Below are 20,030 nucleotides of genomic sequence, written 5' to 3' on the forward strand. Positions count from 1 at the left end.
CACCTAATTTTCTGCCATCTATGGGGTTTACGCGCTCTAAGACACTGCCCTGTGTGAGGGGCGCTGTATAAATAATGCTTGTTGTTGTTTACACCCCACACCAGCCCCACACAGAAAATTGCCCCACAAAAGTTTGCAACATTTTTAGTTCAACTTTGAAGTTGCTCGAAATCCAGCGTTTCCATGGCAATTGAAAGATAGTTGATTAGCAGGTAATTAAGCACCGAATGCTGATGATTTTTACCATCGCGGAACTATCTTGTATATTACAATAAAAGCTGACAGTGGAGAGACAGCGAGGTTCCTTCCTGCAATTCAGGGGTCTGATATTTCCCTAATTTATTCTACTGCGGAGGTTGAGATTTATGTTTTTATGCTCCACGGATGCTGTAGCTATTTCAGGCAGGGAAAAAAAATTACTACACCTTTTAATCATCTGTGATTCACCGGCACTGGGGATGTTACAAAACATTCAAACTACTTGAACACTGCATCCTTATTGTTCAAAGAGGGAAATTAAAATACTCTACAGCTCTCTACTGGGAATAGCGAACAGAATCCAAGTCAGAGTCATTACACCGGCACTTGCCAGTAAGACCATCAGTTATGTCCTGTTCTGTCAAATACAATACTAATTAATAATCCTTACATTTGATGGGGCATCTGTTCACATTTGGAGAACGTCTCAAAATGCTTCATGGGATATTGCTTGTGGGACATTGCTGCGTGCAAATCGGCTGCTGAGTTTGCCTAGAAAACACAATCACTCCACTTGACGTCTTGGGATGTGTTCTCCCCCCCCCCCCCCACCCCACCCACCCTTCCCGATGTGACAAGCGCTATACAAATGTAATTTGTTGTTGTTGACAGTAAAAAAAAATCCTGTGGAGCACTTTGAAACGTCTCGCTGACATGACAAGACGCTAAATCAAAGGCAGGAATCATTATTATTACTGTTGTTGCTATATCTCTGATGGTTGTGGTCAAAATTCAGCAACACCAGTATTTCCCACTGTAAGCTCAGTGTCGGAGTTGCAGACCTGACATGATTGATCTGTTGCTGTTTTGCATTGCGATACTAATTACAGTACTTAGATCTTTACAGTTAATCTTTATTGACTGACTTACTTCTGAGAGAGTAGTACTTTGCTTGAGTAAGGGAGATAGACCTGAAGAGATTAAAAGGTTAAATGAACAGTGGACTTGAAGTGAACTGAACTAAACTAAATATCGGGAGGGACTGTGCTTCAGTTGTATGGACCACTGTTGTCCAGTGATGATTTGCAAGATTATTGTGAGAGATGAAGTGATTTAACTATGACGAGAGGCTGGATGGATGAATATTCCTTAGAGTTGAGGAGGTTAAGGGGTGATCTGGTCGAAGTCTTTAAAATAATGCAAGGAATTGACTGGCCAGATAGCAGACAATTAATTCCTCTTATAGAAAGATACAAGAGAACCTGTCCCTAAAATTAGAGCTTAAACTTCGCTCCCACCCCAGCTCGGGGACCCAGTCAGCGTTGTCGAGCACTTTTTGAGACATTCTCCACCCCCCCCACCCCGCCCCCCGATGTGTACGAGTGTAAACTGTATCGTAATAGAAACAAGATCAGAAAGCATTTTTTAATTCAGCCAGGAATGCGGCTGTAAGATTCTTTCTGATCAATAAATAATAGAACTGGAAATTATTTATTTTGTATTTAATTTTTAGTGTGTGTCAGGAATATAGGAAAAATGGGAATTGCGAAGATGAAACAAGGTCAAGGTCCATCTAGTTTGCCTTCTACTATCCTGGTAATCGCTTGCTACATGCATGTTCGTATTCACAAATACAAACGACACTTTGTTATCAGCTTTGCACGACTTTATTCGGATGCTGTTAGTACCTGAGCTCGAGCTATGTACTTTTTTATTCGCTTAAAATATGTACACATACAAAATAGCAGGTTACAGAATGCAGCATTCTCCTTTGATTATTATACGTTAAAAACACAATTGAAAACTTATAACTTTGAGAGTATTTTGACTTTTCTCGTCTTCAGGAGACTGTGTACTTTGATAGAAAACATTTCCATATAAATCCACTGGGTGTCTTTCTCCAGCTCTTTCAGCTATCAATTATTAAATGCCAGTGATGCTGCCTTTAGTTGTCCAGGGATGCTAATAGCCTCGAAATCCTAATACAAACAGACAGCAGATAGAAAAGATGTTCAATTAATACTCAGCACAGCAATTAGATACAAGAACCAATATGTTATTACGATTGAATGTGCATTGAAACTGTGGTTTTAAGATACAGTGAAATAAATCTTTAGCTCCGTATCTATGGCAACTCGGTGTCAAAGAGTGAGATAATTTTAACCGCTGAATTGTAGGGATTATAAATTTTAATTAAACAGAGGTGACCAATGAGGTTGATTGAACCAGTAAGTACAACTGCATTTAAAGGCATGTCCAACGTGTTGCCAGGCAACCATCTAGACCAAATATTCTACTTGGCAATATTCCATTGAAAGGAAGGGAAAATGGGTTTTAAAGTAATAATAAATGTCCATAATTATATTAATTGTGTTCACACAGAGTAATTGCTTCTATATTATCGCAAATACAGTGCTAAAATGTCTGGTTAAGCTGCAGTATTTACCTGTTCATGTCGTCTGCAGTCTGGTCTTTGGATCTGGCTTAGTGTACAGAAATGGTTGTCTTCAAGACACTATTTGTGACTCAAACATATTTTCCCTTTCCCAAATTGGCATTCAATTTCAAACTCTCCGGGTTTGGATACTAATAGTTACTGATCGCTGCAGATTTTGTGGAATGACAAACATCATTGAATAAGGTTTGGTTTATCTTGCAGCAAAGATGCTCTCAAACCTCTCACCTCAACATGGGGTAGATCAGATGATGAGTCACATGGGTCACACTTAGAGAGTTCTGCATCCAGCTCCGGTCGCTATGACATAAAAGGAGACCCGAGAAGCAATGCAGAGGAGAGCAACGATGATGAATCCCAGTCTTAGGGGCTTCTTCTGGTTTCCAGCATAATAATATCCTGGATAAAATCAGTCACTCATTTTGTGACTGTCTGTGGGACTTACTCTGTGCAAATTAACTGTTGCATTTGCCTACAAATACACAGTCACTACACTTTACAGTAAATCCTTTGAAGCGCTTTGAGCCATTTCAATGACGTGATAAGGTGTGTTGTATCAAATGCAAGGATTATTGTTATCATCCTGTGGTCCTGTACACCATGTGATTCTGTGTAAAGCAGCAGGTATTACTCTCCGAACTGGCTCTTTCGATCACAACTTCCATCGCGGTTGCACAACTGACAGTGGCATTCTTATCACCTGTCAAATTACTCAAATGGTATCTGAGCAGCAAGGTTGCTGACTGCTGTGTGTTTGCTGCCTTCGACGAGAACAACATTGACGAGAAGAGCAGCCACCCGTAATCAGCTTAATGACCCAGGATATCCAACAGGCCCTCAAGTTGAGGAATGACAATGCGTGTATATTGCAGCTTTACTGTCAGAAACCACTGCTCAGTGACAAGCAAATCAATGCCAAAGCCAACTATAAGGCAAAACAACAAAAAATCAACACTGTGTCTACTTCACAGGGAATGCCAGAGCATGGATAGGATTCACACTGATTGACTGTAGATGGGAGTGAGGAAGGCTGGATGTTCTTCACGTAGGAGTATGTTAGCTATTATGAAGGTTCAAGGTCATCAAAGTAGGGGCTGAACATAAATAAGCTAGCTATTTGGGCAAATGCAATCCCTTGGTAAGTGATGCAGTCTAAAATGGGTACATTCGGGCAGCCAAGATCACAGTTTAACAGTGGAGCTGGAGGCTTTGAGTTCAAGTATCAAAAGCAGTGTCTCGAAGCTAAGCTGATAGACGTAATGTAAATGCAAAGAGTTCCAACTGCATTAAAATATCTGGGAAGGATCCAAATTCTCCCTACTTGCTCTCCCAGTCCCCACTTATCATCCAGGGTCGGATAAGTGAGGATTAATTCGCAGGCACCCATTAGCTGTTTCCTAAATGTATAGATTATTCTGCTGTGAACAGGTTATTGAGCTTAAAATAAAGAACTAGCTGGCTGGTGACTGTGAGGTTCTGAAGACGACGAAAAGCAGCAGAACGTGGGTGCGAATCAGAAAGGTGTATCTTTCATTACCAAGGACTAAACTGCATGGTGCTATAGGCCAAAAAGTACTTATCCAGCAATATAGATCGTTGTGTAATATTTTCCTTTGATTGTGAAATTATATGCTTTTGTGTCATAATGTTTCCTCTCCTCAAGCTTCATGCCATTCTTTGACAAGGCGAGTGACCTGTTCCCAGTGTCTGTCTGCTGCACCTAAGGTATATGTGAACAGGCAGGGCAATTTGTCAGTCACTCATGTTTCTTTACTGTGAAGAGTTTCCTTGCCACTGCTCATGTCTTCTTGCGACAACATGGCTGAGACTTCAGGCAACAGATGTGTAATCATAGAGGCATATCCACATTCTACCACATCATGGCCCTAAGGCACCCATGCCACTGCACTCTGGCGTCGATGGTGAATCTTAGATATTTGGATTTTCCAGGCGAATTGTTGGCCTCAAAAAAGCCCATGTCGCCAAATGTTTCAATTTCTCTGGAACCCTGGCACCTGAGGAGGGAAGTGGGATCACCGAAGAACATCTGGTGTCTAATTCTATCATCTGCTTTGGGGGATATGCAATCTCCAGTTGGACGACTGCACTAGGGCCTATACAACTTGATGAGCAGAAAGGAAATCGGGGCAATAAAATCTGTTCTTCAAGGAAGCTCTTCAGATTGCCTCGCCTCGCAAGCGAGAGGACCTGGGTTCGATTCCCGGCAGGGCGAAACATTGGACAAGATTCCTTACTCTCCACACGCCTGTTTACTGAGCAGTAAGTAGGAACCTGTTTTTTAGTCATTGGCGGATTGCTTTTCCGGGGCTAATAATCCCTCAAAAAAATAATAATAATAATTTGGTCACTCAATCCATGATTGTTTGTGGGACACTGATGTGCACAATTGGCTGCCGCGTTTTGCCCACAAATATACAGTCAATTCACTGTACAGTAAATTCTGTGAAGCGCTTTGAGACGTCTCAAAGACGTGATAAGGTACTATACGAAATGCAAGGATTTTTATTAGTATTATTACCACCTTCCCATTGCATGTCTTAACGAGCCCCAGTGCCCTGGTCTCAAACACACATACCACGCACAAATTCCAACTGTTGAATATTTCCACACAATAAAAACCCTCCTATCTTAAAATCTGACGTCTGTTTTAAATTTGGCTTTTACAACCCGAGAATCTTTTGTTCTTCCTCTTGTTCTGCTGCCTTTGATACATCAACGTCAATTAAATGAATTATGAGAAATCATATGTGACTTTACTTGGCACGGTGCCAAAGAAAAGTCAATATCATTGTGTCCAACCGAGTATTAGATTTGACAAGACTTCAGTTAACAGCTGTTTCCCGTACTTCTTTGTTGAAACTATTATTGACACTTCGTCCCATTAATCACTCAGCTTACATAATCAGGCCCATCGCCACAAAGAAAATAGTTTTGGGGGAATTCAATAGTTTCAACTATTAACTCAACTGTTATATTTGCGCTGCCTCTTTTTAATCAAGTGGTTTAGCAAAAGACATTTCGGAGGAGAAGGCTTTGTCCAGACACCAAATCTGCTTACACAGTGAGTTCCTCATTTATATACAGAAGACAACGACAACTACCATAACTTGCAGCGATGTAGCGCCCTTCCAGCCTGCTTCACGTCTCCGCCTCGCTCGCCCCACTTCTGCCACTCTGCCCCCATCCTCTGGAACTCCATCCCACAGTCCCTCCGCCTCGCCCCTCCCTTGCCACCTTCAAGACCCATCTCAAGACCCTCCTCTTCGACCGTGCTTTCCCCCCACTGCCCACCACCCTCCCAAATCCTGACCCCCAGCTCGGATCCAAAACTCTGTCGGTCCAGCGCCTTGGAATGTCCTCCTGACACGAAAGCTGCTATGCAAATGTAATTTTGTTGTTGTTGTTGTTGTTGTCATCACCCACAAAATATAGTCAATTCACTTTACAAATGTAATTTTGTTGTTGTTTACGGTATATTCTGTTAAGTGCTTTGAGATGTCTCGAAGACGTGAAGATGCAGTTTATCAAATGCAAGGATTATTATTATCACCGTTGTTGAGAAGTATCAAAACAATGAGCTGAATATTGACCTCTCCACTGCTCAAACTTTCTGCTTACATAACTATTGGACCCAAAGCATGTAACCACCTCGAGTTCTTTGGGATATCAGTCAGACTTGGCTCTCATAGCCCAGGTCTTTGAGAAATCTTCCATTGAATTCATAAGGTCTCGGGTTTGGAATTGGATGCCAATGAAGTCGAATGTGATTGATTCTTTGATGATGTGCTAAATGCTGTGCTGGCAAGGTTTTGAAACTCCAGTGGTTTTTAGCCGTGTGAACTAAGTGTTCTGAATTTTATATATTCTTCATGCTTTACGATTGACGGGAGCTCTAACCCTGCCTAAGTATTTTTCAAGAAACAAAGAATGGTTTACTCATTCATCTTTTGCTATATTCCCATCTCCCACTGAGTCACAGTAACACTCATTTTCTGGATTGAGTTAAAATTAGGAGGAGTGGTCTCAATGGACCAGTTTTCTTCTCAATTCTCTACAAATCTATAATAGATTGACTATGCCTGTGGACATATTATTGTGAAGATGGTCTACTTTATCTGTTAATTATATTTAATATGCTTTTTGATTTGATTATTTACCTTCCCCTTGTGGTTGAAAACTCATGACTGAAAAAAGCACTGAGGATAGTGTAATGAATTTCGAAGTACTTGGATAAAAAACAGAAGTTTTATAACAATTGCAGTAGTTCCATAAATATGATGTTGTGTTTCCAAACCCTGAAAGATGGAGAGTTAATGTGAATTTCTTTTAAAAAAAAGGCGCAAATCAAACTTACAAAAGCAATAAAATCTATGTCAACATTTGCAAAAATGTTTTTATAATATATATTGTATATAATTCTCACATTGGATAAAATATGGCTCTGTTATCCCTGCGAGTTAAAGCCCTAACAGGTAGAGTAGTCTTGTCCTTCAAAAGAAACCAGGGCAGATTAGCATAGATTAATTGTCTGATTGCACAGTAAATCTGCATTCTCAGAACCTGCTTGACTTCTCTTACTCCATCGTTTTTTTGTTTTGGGGGTGGGGGGGAAGGGGTCTGATCAGCCGTGTGTCTGTCTGACACATTCGGAAACCCATTACTTTGCTTAAGACTGTCCTAACCCAATTGAACGTTCTATATATGCCACCCACACATGGAAATTCCTGTGTCTAGAATGGAATATGCCTTCTCTTTCTCTCTCCCTCCCCACTGTTTATCTAATCCCAGAGCATATTAGGCATAGGTTGGAAAGAACCAAAGCTCAATTATTTTGCTGGTATTTATCTACAAATGCTGATCATGAACACTGTAGGATCTGTAACGTCGATAGGGGATCCTTGAATAGTTTACTTTATTCAATCTGTTGGTGCTGCTTGCTTTTATCAGCTGTGAATAACTGTTGCAGTGTACAAAGCAGTGCGTCGTTTATCATTGCCATATTATTCCACGCTCGAGATCAACTTGCGTTTCCGCTTGGTTGACCTGCGGTAATCAGTTTCTGGTGAGGACAAGTGGGTAGAAGATAAATTCCAGTTTCATAATGAATTAAAATGGGAATAAAATGTAACTTGACTAGTGACCTTTTCTCTGAATCAAATGTACATAAGTATAGTATTCCTAACCATCAGAGGGAAGAAAATAAGCAGGCAGATATGCCTAGGTGTCCTGGGCAGAAGTGACATAAATATAACTCGTGATGCCGGAAACTCTGTTTGGCGTAGCTGTTGGTCGTCCAGACAAAACCTAATTTGCCTTTAGCTAGGTTCCTCTGAAATGAGTTTAATGGGATATACAACTAGTTTCTAACTCCCTTTTAATATTCTGAGAAATGCTACATTCAAAGACTATCATATAAAACTCCAACAATAGGAGGTATGAGGAACATGAGATCAAAGAGTCATAGAATCATACATCACAGAAAGAGGCCATTCGGCCCATTCCATCTGCATTGGCTCCTAAAAACGCAACCCAATTCAATGCCACTGGTCCGCTTTCTCTCCATACCCCTGCAATCCTGTCCTCCCAAATACCCATCTACTTTTCTCTTAAAAGTTGTTATTGAATCGGCTTCCACTAACCTTTCAAGTAATGCATTCCAGATCTAGAAGTATTGAGTTGCCACCCACAATTTTAAATTCTACCCACCCAACCCCACCGCCCCTCCACCCATCCCAAATGAAAGTTTTGTGTCTATCAGAAAGCAAATGGACTGGAAATGAAAAAAATCTTACATAACGCAAATGCTGGAAATCCAAAATAAAAGCAGAAAATCAACTTGACAATCCCCGAGCTGGGTCAACATCGGAGAGAAGAGAGAGAGAGAGAAATCTAGCGTCTCGGGTGTATGACACTTCATCAGAAATGAAATGATTGGGCTGGGAAGTCTCTTTAAGTGCTTTCACCATTTTCAATTGTGATGGAGAGCCCTGATGGAAAATAAAGTGTTCTCTTGTATCAAGTCTAGTCTCTTCACTCATGGATGTGCCTGAGCTGTCCATCTCTCCCATGTACTATGCGTCAATAGCGTTATCTTTCAAGCAATCTGCATTCCCCTGCTCCGCAGCACATCTCCATTGCGGGCAGAGTTAAACAAACAAATGCTGCGTCGTGTAAAAAAAAAAAGCTCCAAGATACGTTTATGATTCAGGGAACTTTTCTCTTTTTACTAAAGCCATTAATTTCCATGGAAAAAAATAGCAAGTTAAGTCAAAGCACCCACAGCTGGTGCCGAGATGCAGTGTGATCAATCAAGTAGGTGTATTGCTCTGTTTTGCAAAAGCTCTGGGCCAGGAGAGATTCCTGGAAATGTGCTACTCCATTCCTAACGATTTCTGTTTCGATCACAGCAATGATATGGTGGAAGCAAATTCTAACTGTCTCCCATCTCCTCTTCCCTGTTGCCAAGCCCTTGCGCAGTCAATTAAGAATGAAGTTCAACGAGTGGCAATTTTTCAGTGGCAGACAAAATAATTAAGCATGTAATTAACGGCAGATTAAAATCGTGTGCTTTCCCCCTTTAGTAAGCGGAAATAGTATTGACAGATGAGAGATTCTAATCAAACTGCATTAAAGCGGTGTTTTTCTTTTAAAAAAACACGAAAATGTCACAGCACGGCATTGCCTCTGCACTTCAATAAAATAGTTTGCTATAATTAAATAATCACGGTATTTTTCAAACTGAAGGCCTTCAGAGTCAGTGTTCTTTCTCTAAAGAAGCGGTGCAAGTGAATTCTCAGCGAAATGAGAGTTCTCAGTGCGATAATACACAGATGACAGTGTGATGGATTAATATCTGAACCGTTACGGATGCTCACTGATGTAAAGACAGAAGTCTTCTCAACACTACTAATGCAAAAAGAAAGCTACCCTTACTTATCTGACTGCTTCTCATTTAGTCACCATTTGTGGGGGAACAATTTCCACCAGGGTCGAGATTCACTCTATTAATGTGGCATTTCAGCGCTGCTGAATTCAGTTTAAAATTAAATTCTGCGTTTAAGAGTTTGACTAATTCTGGGCGCTCTGAAACGTTGATGTTTAAATTGTGCAAAAGTCAACGATACCATTGCATTTCCCCTCTTTCCCCCCACTCATTCTTTCTCTGTGATGAGCGATAATAACCCTTGCAAATTAGCACAGCGCTTTATAGAAACATAGGAACAGGAGTAGACCATTCAGCCTCTCGAGCCTGTTCTACCATTCTATAAGATCGAGAGCTGATAACATCGAACGGTCTCAAAGTGCTTCAAGGGTAATTGTGAAGCATGTCAGCCGGTCAGAGTATTCACTCGCCCGGAATAGAGGATGGACTGTCTCCCCTGTGAGATATATGCTTGCTTACCTATGGCAGCCATTGGTTGGGGAAATAAGGCAAATGGACAAATATTTGCAGGTCAAAAACAGAAGTCGTTGGGAACACTCAGCGGGTCAGGCAGCATCTATGGGGAAAGGAAAATGAGTCAACGTTTTGGGTCCACGACCCTTTGTTAGAACTGGGGCATGTTGGGAGGGAGAGGCTTTTAAGGACTAACAGAGAGGGGGGAGGCAGGGCAAGGGAGACAAAGGAGAAAATGGGGTAGAGGGCAGGGAATGATGAGTTAAAGAGGTGTTAATGATACAAAACAAAGTGGGGGATTGCAACAAAACAGGGGAATAGAGGCGTTAATAATGCAAAGCAAAGTGGGGCGCAGGGGGGAGGGGAAATTGCAACAAAATAGTCAGACCAGAGAGAGAAAAGGTGTGTTAACTCACTTTCCTTTCTCCATAGATGCTGCCTGACCTGCTGAGTGTTCCAAGCGACTTCTGTTTTTGCTTCAGATTTCCAGCATCTGCAGTGTTTTGTGTTTTGTACATATTTGCAGGTGACAGCCTGGTTCGGTTGCTAAACGGTTAGAAAGTTGTGGCTTTAACACCCACATTGGGACTTGTACTTTGGGCTCACAGTCCTGTGCAGTGCTGGGGGATCTCTGCGGTATAGAACTTACCGTCCTTTCAGATGAAATATTGCAGTGAGGTTCCGTTTGTGTGTTCAGGTGTTCATGAAAGATCTGGTGACACTGTTTGACAAGTGAAGGGGAGATTCTCCCGGTGTCTTGGCCAACAATCCCACGAACAGATGGATAATTCATTCCATGGTTTGGTTGTTTGTGGGATATTGCTGTGCATAAATTGGCTGAAGCGTTTATCTGCAAATACAGTCACTCCACTTTACAGAAATCCCTGTGCAATGCTCTGAGGCATTCCGTGTTGTAGGTGCTATATTGTATGCAAGGATTGTTGCATATATTTCCCAGTTATCACACAGTGCGAAGCGCTCAACAAGGCCTGAGGGCATGACAAACCTTCTGAATTTTCAGCATGATAGGCCATTACACATCCATGATTGGAGTCACCTCAACTGCCAGAAAATGCTCTCACCAGAAAATCTCCCACCAGCAAAGCAGTCAGAAAAATATGGAATAGAACTACGGCAACTCTACAGTGTGTTCATGCAAAAACAATAGGCAGCAAGGAGTGATGTTCAAGCTTGCGATTTGATCCAGGTATTCGAGTGAGGATTATAAGCAGGTCAAGCCTTCTGGCTGCATAACAATGCGTCTATTGTGCCCACAACTGAGTGGAAAATACGCTTGAGGTCACACAGTACGTAATACATTTTGCTGACTTGGGAGGATTTGGGAGGATTTGGAAGGCGCTGAATGTAAATCAACCCAGATTCTCCCCAGTTGGTTTGTCATGTCTTTCGAACCGCACGGTTGAGGTTGTGGTTTGTCGCTCATCCTGTCTGCTATTTGGCAGTGTGTTGCACAGTCTGCTGCAGCCGATTCATACCCAAGTATGGCAGCCATTGGCGCATATTTCGCCAACAAAATATACAATCAATTCACTTTACAGTGCATTCTGTGAAGCGCTTTGAGACTTCTCGAAGAAGTGTTAAGGCACATATCAAATCCAAGGATTATTATTATTATTCCTCTTGGCTTGATTGGGGGAATAATGCAAATCGACACATATTATTTACATATTATTTAACACCCAGATTGGGACTTGTGCTCACATTCCTGTGCAGTCCTGGGGGATGTCTGCATTGTAGAAGTTGCCATACCTTCAGATGAGATATTAAAGTGAGGTCCCATGTATCTGTTCAGGTGGCCATTATATGCTCCAATAATAATAATAATCCTTGCATTTGATATAGAGCTTTTCACGTCGGGAGGACATCCCAAAGTGCTTCACAGAACATACTTTAAAGTGAATTGACTGTATATTTGTGGGCGAACGCGGCAGCCAATTGCGCACAGCAATGTCCCACAAACAGTCGTAGATTGAAAATGACCAATTTATTATTGTTTTTGGTTTTGGAGGGATTATTATTAGGGATATACCCCTAAATGTCCAAATATCCAGTAACTAGCGAATCCCACACGTGCCGTGAGATGACCCACTGGAATTTCGTCAGCCATCGATCTCGGCTCCCAGTTCCGCCAAGACTACATTGAGCGGAGTTCCAGAGCATTAGGTTTCCGCAGATCCTTTGGCTAATCTCGCAGAAGCCCACCCACCCCTCACCCCCTGCCCTTTGTTCCTACACATATCATTTGTTTTAGATTTCCTTCTCCCCCTCCAGATGAATAGATGTATTTCAGTTTGAGGCCAGTGTGCTAGCGAAAGGTGAAGAAGGATACACAAATTGGATGCTGCGTTTCAAAGAGTGCCATGGGTGCTCGTGGCAGTGTTGATAATGGAGTCTATTATAATTCAGCTGCTAAAAATAGCATTCTTCTCAATATCTCTTTACAATGGTAAATCCATTATACAGAAGTAATCAAAAGAATGTTATTTTCAGCTACCAGCTACCCATAGACCCCTTCGCTAAGTAAAATGTGGCTCAGGAGGGAAGTAAAAAGCCCTGGGGTGATTAGTAGCTCACTGAACTTGCTGGTGGATTGGATGGCACACACACTATATTAGATATGTAAAAATATGTGCCTGTGAGTTGAAGGGTGAACCAGCTGCATTAATTTTAAAAAAAAGGTTTTAGATAATAAATTTCAGTTTGGTCGCTTGTTGCAAAATGCCATTAGTTAGACAAAGTGCCTGCAGAAGCTACAAAACAGACACTGGGGTATAATACGTGTCAATTTGTAATGGGGACTCCTCACGGGCAACTGGAAGCACATTATGCTGACTCGTGGGAACTCCGTAGACCCCCATCAGAGAGAATTCCCTCAAGGAGACTTAACATCCTCCCAGAGTCCATAATTTGAGGAACCGCACTTGAATTTGCAGCATTTCAGACCCTGATGTTTTATCTGAACATTTCTCAGGAGACTCCCATTAGCTTCACTCATGCTTATCAGAAACCAAGCTTCCATCTGAACTGCAGGTATGATTGAATGGCATCCTGCCCAACTATGTGAAGGTTCGATAACCGCAGCATGCTTTGCTTCCTGATCAAACAGTTCAAACCACCAAATGGTATATACGGAGGATACCTATAGGAATCATTGGGTCTCCATTCAATCTTCCCCAAGTCTGAGACGCAAACCAATTCTTCTCTGGGTCGCTCACTCCATGACTCTATGTGGGACACGTCCGTGTGTAATTGACTGCCGCATTTCGCCACAAAATACCGTCAATTCACTTTACAATATATATTCTGTGAAGTGCTTTGTGATGGCTCACCAATGTGATAAGATGTTATATCAAATGTAAGGATTATTTTTATTATTATTATTATAGATCTATGTAAACAGCCAGACAGCACTTCTCCTCGCTAAGCCCTGGGAATTACTGTAAAGTGCAGTGACTCTATTTGTAGACAAACTAATTTGCTCACAGGCAATGTTGGCACCTCTGGCAATGCAGGACTCCCCCAACGCTGCACTGTAGTGTCAGCCAACATGCTTTATTCAGCATCTAACTGCTCTGCGCCTGATCTGGGTGTTCATGTAGTGTTTCATTTCCCAGCCCTGATATCCGTTACGTTCACTAGTACAAAATTCATCAGAAGGACAAGAAAATGTACATCTCGGTGCGTTTGTTACATCTTGTGCCTCAATGCGATGCTCGGCACGCAAGTGGAGTGAAAATGAAATCAAATACAGTTGCAAGATGTAAGTCTCTCTGCTTTTGCTGTCAATTTCCCACGAAAAGCACAAATCTTACGACATTTTATATATTTATTGCAGTCGGTTTGCTCGAAATTCCCGCGGTTCTCCTCAATCAGAATGAGACCCAATTTCGGCCCAGTTAAAGCATCAGTCAGCGATCCAGAATTCACAATTCAATCCATAGGTGGTAAATCATCTCATTATCCCCGTCCATTGAGTGTCGCAAAATGAAATTAAACTAGTCTAACATGACACCTGCTTGCACAAATAGGCGTCTTCTGCGCACTCCCAAGTGCAGACTCAAAGCTCTGGCAATGCAGCTGCTATTTTACGTAACAGTGAACATTGCACTCAGATCAGATTGGGCGGCACTTTTGAAGGGTTCGGATTCTGTCCCAGTAAAGTTCAAGCGAAGAACAACAACTTCCATTTTATATCGCGCCCTTGGCACGGGTAGTGTCAAGGAACGCTTTACAGCACCTACGATAATTCAGCTCTCCTCTAGTACTGCTGTGTCAGCCTAGATTATATTCCAAAATGGGACTTAAGCCTGCAACCTTCTGACACCTAGGCATGAATGCTAACAACCGAGTCAGATTGACACATACGTGGTAAATAATAATAATCCTTGCATTTGATATAACGCCTTATCACATCTTCGAACGTCTCAAAACGCTTCACAGAATATGCTGTAAACTCTGGACCAAACTCCTTGAACATATTCAAGACTGAGATAGATAGATTTCTAATTGCAAAAGGGATTAAGGAATATGGGGATAAGGCAGGGTCAGGTTATTAGGTGGAGTTAGATTAGAAGATCAGCCATGATTGAATGGCGGGGCAGACTCGAAGGGCTGAATGGCCTACTCCTCCTCCTACACGTTATGTTATGTTATGTTAAACTCCGTACCCCCATCTCACCAGTTCTGGCCAGGTTCCACTGGCTCCCCATCACCGAATGGATCGATTTCAAGATCCTCACACCCGTGTTCAAATCCATTCACTCTCTGGTACCTCCCTGTCTTTCCGACCTCCCAATCCACCACCAGGTGCCTCCGCTCGACTGGCCCTGACTTCCTACTGGTCCCTCGCACCTTCCGCTCCACCATTGGAGTTCCCGCTTTCAGCCACTACGCCGCGAAACTATGGTACACTCTCCCTCAGTCCCTCCGCCTTGCCCCCTCTCTCCCCTTTTTCAAGTCAACCTAAAAACCTTCCTTCTCAACCATGTTTACAGTCACTTCCCCCCACTCCCCGGCTCGGAGTCAGGCTCCACCACTGTTAAGTGCTTTGAGACTCTACCTTGCGTGGAGGACGCTATATAAGTGCAAGTTGTTTTAAAGTGAATTGACTGTATATTTTGTGGGCGAAACGTAGCAGCCAATTGCACACAGCAGTGTCCCACAAACAGTCGTGGATTGAAGTGACCAAATTATTATATTATTATTATTTTGACCAAATTAGTATTGGTAATATATAAACAACTATATATTGTGTAAACAAACAAATTACCGCAGCTAATTGCACACAGCAGTGTCCCACAAGTAGTTGTGGATTGAATGACCAATTTATCATTTTCTTTCAGGAATTATTATGGAGTAAGGAAACTTCCCCAACGTTTCGCCCTCCTGGGAATCGAACCCAAGTCTCTCGCCTGTGAGGCGAGTGCTCTGACCACTGAGCTACAGGACTCCTCGAGTGCAATCAAATTCAACCCATGTTGTTCAGAAGGAGGTTTGAGATTATTGGATTTAAACACCGAGCACAAAGCAGCCCGGTCAGGGAACGCGTTCAAAGCATTGGAAAGGGCTCCTTGTATTGGCCCTTTGAGACTTGTTGGAGTAATGACACATTAAATGCCATTGCTCCAGGTCACTGCATTTGCAGCACATAAGCCAGGGGTCTTCGACGGAAATGGATTATAGGCAAATGCTTTGTGACATTTTGGGGGCAGACACACTTGACTGCATGTCGTTTCCTTAAGATAAACCGCCAAACAAATTTGCAAGAATAATCTGCAATTATTCACAGTAGAAAACAAGGCGACGGGCATTAGTCACTGTTCTGTTGCTGCCGGAAAGGTTTTATTTAATGACCTCCACTAATTGCTAAACATTATATTGTTTTATAAATGCAGTAGAGGTTGTGTGTATGACCTGGCACAGACAGGTTTTGTGACACCTGTTCCTGTTATTAGCTTTCTTTCTGAGAATACACAAGTGTTCCTAAGCAGCCGCTCTATTCAGTGCAGTGCAGTGCAGTGCTGGTTTGCCAGTCTGTCATCAGCAGTGCCTTAGAGCACTGTGGACCTGCCTAGTTCTACACTGGACTACAGAGGCCACCACAGAGTGTCAACTCCATTCTGATGTTTCATTGCCAGGCATTTTACCTTCAAGCCAGCTCAGCTCCAAGGAGACCCCATATGGAGTACTGTAGCTCAGTGGATGGAGCACTTGACTCGCAAGCGATAGAACGCTTGCTTTGATTCCCGGGCAGGGCGAAACGTTAGGCGAGTTTCCTTACTCCACATGCCTCTGTTTACCAAGCAGTAAGTAGGAATAAGGTTGTTAGTCAATAGGCGGATCGCTTTTCCGAGGGTAATAATCCATTCAAAAAATTAATAATAATTTGGTCAGTTGACCCACGGCTGTTTGTGGGACGCTGCTGTGCACGATTGGCTGCCGCGATTTGCCCACAAAATATACAGTCACTTCACTTTACAGTATATTCTGTGAAGCGCTTTGAGACGTCTCGAAGACGTGATAAGGCGCTGTATCAAATGCAAGGATTATTATTACTTCCCCGCCCGCCCCCAGTTGGTCATTAGATATTCCAACAAATGAAGGTTTGAGACTCCACTGGGGCACAATTCACATCCACTAACCACACGCATCAATAAAGTGGAAGTTAATGGACTGTGTCCACTGGTTGAAAATATAACTAGAAGACATAAATATAAGCTAGCCAATAGGAGATCTAATAGGGAGTTTAGAATGTGGTTGAAGCAAATAGCGTTGATGTACTTGAGAGAAACTTTAAGAGCATACATGAGGGAAAAGGGAACAGAGGAGCATATTTTCCAATGAAAGCTCAGCGGCTCAGTATATATCCTGTGAAGTGCTTTGAGGCGTTCACCCGACATGAAAGGGGCCGTACAAAATGTAAGGATTATTACGTTCGCAGCAAGAGAGGTTTCTTTAATTTTTAAACAGTGGTTTGTCTTGTAAGCCAGGTCCACCTCCCAGTAGGAAAAAGCAAAACCTGAAACCAATGCCCAATAACGTGCAGTGGATTGAAATTGAACCTGTTTCATAATGCCTCATGAAACATCTCGAATTTCCCCCCAATATTTCACAACCTGTCAGCAGCGACTACATCTACAGCTCGTCTGTGATGTTGACTGTTGTTAAGTATACAGTCCACAGGCAGCAGTCTGTCCTGTAACATCAGGGTGTAGGAGCAGAGGTCCCAAAATAGGAACCGTCATGTGCAGTGTAGTGTTGCGTTGCTTTGATGGTCGCGTGGGTTTCGTAACAGAAGTGGTCCAGCACAGCGGATGGTTCAGGTTTTCCGTCTCGCACGTGTGAAGAGTCAGAAACGTGTACGGCCGACCGGGAGGAGAGAAAACCGAGTCCAGGCAGGGTTCCTGCATGCATCGCTGTTCAGACGTAAAGCAAACAGATGCTGTCACCACCGACAGCGAGCGCTGGCTATAACCATGGCAACTCCAGTACTACGACTGGCCCCAAAACATTGTGGACTCTCAGCAGTACGTTTCACATCAACCCCGTGAGCACGACATCGTGTCTGAGGCACTGCAAACGTCAACTAAACAAACTGGAAGTATGGAGATTCCTCCGTTCCCTGACTCTCTGCCCCATCCCTTCCCAATCCCATAACCAGCACTCGAGTGTAACGATGATGGGATGTCGCGACAAGAAATGTTCTTCTCCCCAAATGAGAAAACAAATCATTGCCCAATTTTTTTGCCGAATGGCAGTGTCCCTTCAATTGTACCTTCTCAAATTCTACCCCTCCAAAAAAACATTAACATTGATGTTATAATTGCCTGTTATAAAGCGAGAAGCTTTGACGTTTGAAGAGGTTCTACGTGGATATGTGCTCTACCTTTACTTCGCTGCATTGGGAAGTCTATTGATAAATTCCAATAAACACCTCTTTCCCCCATCCTCCCACATTGAAATAATCTACTTTGGCATCACACACACAAACACACGCACACGCACACACACACACACAGAGTTACGTGCTGCATTGCATTTTGTCCAAGCTGACAATCCTTCCGGGCTTTAGGCAACATTAGCTGGAGCTGTCCCTCCATGTTAGTGTCACATTAACATGGTTCTCTGAATCCAGCAAATGGAACAATCTGAACTGCGGCTCCACACTTTAATCAGATTCTCTGTGTACTCCGAGCTCCTTGGGCTGTTTGTTTGTTGCCTCTTTCTGTTGGATCTTTTTTCCTTTCAATTTGTAGAAAAATATAATAAGTGCAGGAGAGAAATGAGGGCTGTACGTGCAGCTGAAATCAAATGTAATGAATAACGTGTGATATCAACTGGGTAGCAATACAGCAAATAATGTCCACTGTGAGAAATAGGTACCAGAAAGTTTTTCTTCACTCAGAGACTGGAATCAGTGACTGGAACAGGTTACCAGGAAAGGTGATAAGAAGTCAGGATACTGGACTCATTTAAACAACAGCTTGGTGTAAGAAGACAGCAGGGTGAAAGGGTGAGATCAGATCGGCCTGAAGGGCCTTCTTCATCCAAAACAATCTTGTGTGATCCTGTAAACAGCCATCCATTACCACCCGAGGTGTAGAGGTGAGGGGAACAGGACAAGTGGGGCTTGTGTGGAGAGGCACGGACTGATTGGGTCAAATAGTTTGTTTCCATTACTCTATGTAATTGCATAACACAATCAATTTCTTTGACACCGCAACGAGTGATTATAGATTTGTAATCTCTCTTTAGTTTTCAAGCTACCCATGGCCACATACCTCTGTATGTAACACCTCAAATAAAGGCTTAAGGCAAATTGCATTCTCTAGACTTGGTGTCTCCCTACCCTCCAACCCTTCCTGACCCCAACCACCAGCTCGGGTGCAGATCCCTGACTGTCCAGCGCTTTGGGACGTCCTCCTGAAATGAAAGGCACTATACAAAGATAACTTGTTGTTCTTCTTCTTCTTCTGCCTGTAAGGTAGCGATTGACGTGTGTCTTAGCAAAGCAGAATATTTGGTGCAAAACCAAAGATTGCGTCAACCGGCCACAGATTACACCAGCATTTTCTCAGCCCCTGGAGATGTTCAGGAGCTGGCAAATGAACATCCCCAGATGATTAAATAAGTTTCGACTTTCAAAAGTTACAAGCAAACGCACAAAGTGGACAGAAAATAAGTGGATTTTAGCTAAAAGAGTGAGGTTCAAGCAAAACGATTTACGACTTCTCAAATTCCCAAGGAACGGGGAGAAGGCAGCAGAAGAAGCTATCATTATGGTTTACTGCCACCACAAGGATTTATTAATGAAAGTTTTAAAGGGTGAAGGTTATTAGCTTTCCTGGTCAACTCTCTTCCAAAGAAAGATTGATTGCGAGCAAGCATAAATCAATGAGAAAACATAGCAAAAGTGCAGTGAGGGAGAGAGATCCTTTTATTTCTTCAATATCTGTGCACTCAAATAGCTTCAGTTAATCGTGGGGGGGGGCAAGGAGTTGGGGGGGCAAGGGAGGAAACTGATCCAAGACAAGTTGGTGCTCAGTGACTTAGGCTAGTGTGTTATTAGTGAACTGAACATGTCAGACTCAAACGAGAGTGTGTCTGCTTTTTTTCTCTCTCTCAGGAAAAATATTGGTTTAGGTGTCTCGGTGCTGTGTGTAAAGATTTGTCAAGGCAGAATACTACATTGTATGGAAGCTTTAGGCTTACGTTTGAAAAGTGCTGGGCAATTGGAATATGCGCAGCAACATGGGAAGCAAGCCAATTGTTTTCTGCAGATGGAGGGGTGGAGTGGGGGTGGCGGGGGGAATAGAAACACGATCTGTTTTCCTAAAAGTTTAAATACCTTTCTGGCGAGATGTGTCCTCAGAACTTGATATACTAGGGCCGGTCCAGGTTCAAGTTCCCAATAGTTCAAGCTGCGCTTTTCATTCCAAC

This window comes from Callorhinchus milii, unplaced genomic scaffold (assembly GCF_018977255.1).
Source record: "Callorhinchus milii isolate IMCB2004 unplaced genomic scaffold, IMCB_Cmil_1.0 Scaffold12, whole genome shotgun sequence".
Classification (NCBI taxonomy): Eukaryota; Metazoa; Chordata; class Chondrichthyes; order Chimaeriformes; family Callorhinchidae; genus Callorhinchus; species Callorhinchus milii.